Genomic DNA, 1,210 nt, shown 5'->3' on the forward strand with positions numbered 1-1,210 from the left:
GCACCTGCCCCTTGACCCAGCAATTCCAGTACTTGGTGCACACTCAAGGGAAATGGATGCACATGTCCACACAAAGACTCAGACAAGCATACTCACAGCGGCCTTTTCACAACAGCCGAAACAGGGAATAACCCAAATGTCCCTAATCTGCGGTGTATTCACATATTGGAGTAACACTTATTCAACAATACCACCATTATGAAGTTATAAACGCAAAAACATAGACGTATCTCGAAAACATAATGTTGTGTGAAAAAAAAAAGAGCCAGAGACAAAAAATATGTATTCACTCATGTGAATTTCAAGAATCAGCAAAACTAATCTCTGGTAAGACACCTCAGAATAGTGATTAATTAAACCGGGGAGGGGATGGGGGGTGAGGATTATCTGGAAAGGAGCTCCTTGGACCTTGCTGGGATGATGGAAACTTTCTATAACTTGATTCTATTTGTCAAAATTTCAGTAACTGTTCACTAAAGATTTGTGCATTATACTCAGTGTGAATTACACTTCAGTAATGTACTGTTAGCACAAAATCTGAGGAATAATGGGTGAGGGACATGGCCCATACACGGACTATGGCAGGGAGTTTGGATTTTACTGTAAACGCATTAAAAGTTTACTCTGGTTTCGTGTAAAAGAACCCGGCTTATATTTGAAATACGTTTACCAGGAAAACGGTTATGACCATATCGTCTCAATAGTGAAAGGAAAGTATAAGGCTGAATGAGCGGCACTTCACCTTTGGCCCGGATGTCGGGCGCACGCAAGGTTTCGCTTGGACCAGGCTCCAGGTCCGCGCACTGTCAGAGTTCCTTCCCTTCTGACCCCCAGCTGTCAGGCCTGCTGCCCTCTGGCCGCACATGAGGAGGGATGCGGGTGCGAGAATGAAACGCAAAGCAAAAGAAGCGCGCGATAAAACCGACACCCGCCTCTACCATGACTCGGATTCGAGCCAAGGTTGCTGTAGACACAACGCACAGTACTAACCACCCTAGGATCACGGCGCGCCACAAACCCACCATGATTTACTTGCCTGCCTTTAACTTTATTGACGTAAAAAACCATTCACAATGTTCTGTGTTTTGTTCTCCGGCAGCAGCAGGTGCTCCCGTTTTTCTCCCTTTCGTGGCGTCTCTCAGCGCCCCCCTCCCCATTGTGCGACCTCACAGCAACCCTTCTCTCCGCCCCAGGACCCCGCCCGTCTCCG

Source organism: Trichechus manatus, unplaced genomic scaffold (assembly GCF_000243295.1).
Source record: "Trichechus manatus latirostris isolate Lorelei unplaced genomic scaffold, TriManLat1.0 scaffold00400, whole genome shotgun sequence".
Lineage (NCBI taxonomy): Eukaryota > Metazoa > Chordata > Mammalia > Sirenia > Trichechidae > Trichechus > Trichechus manatus.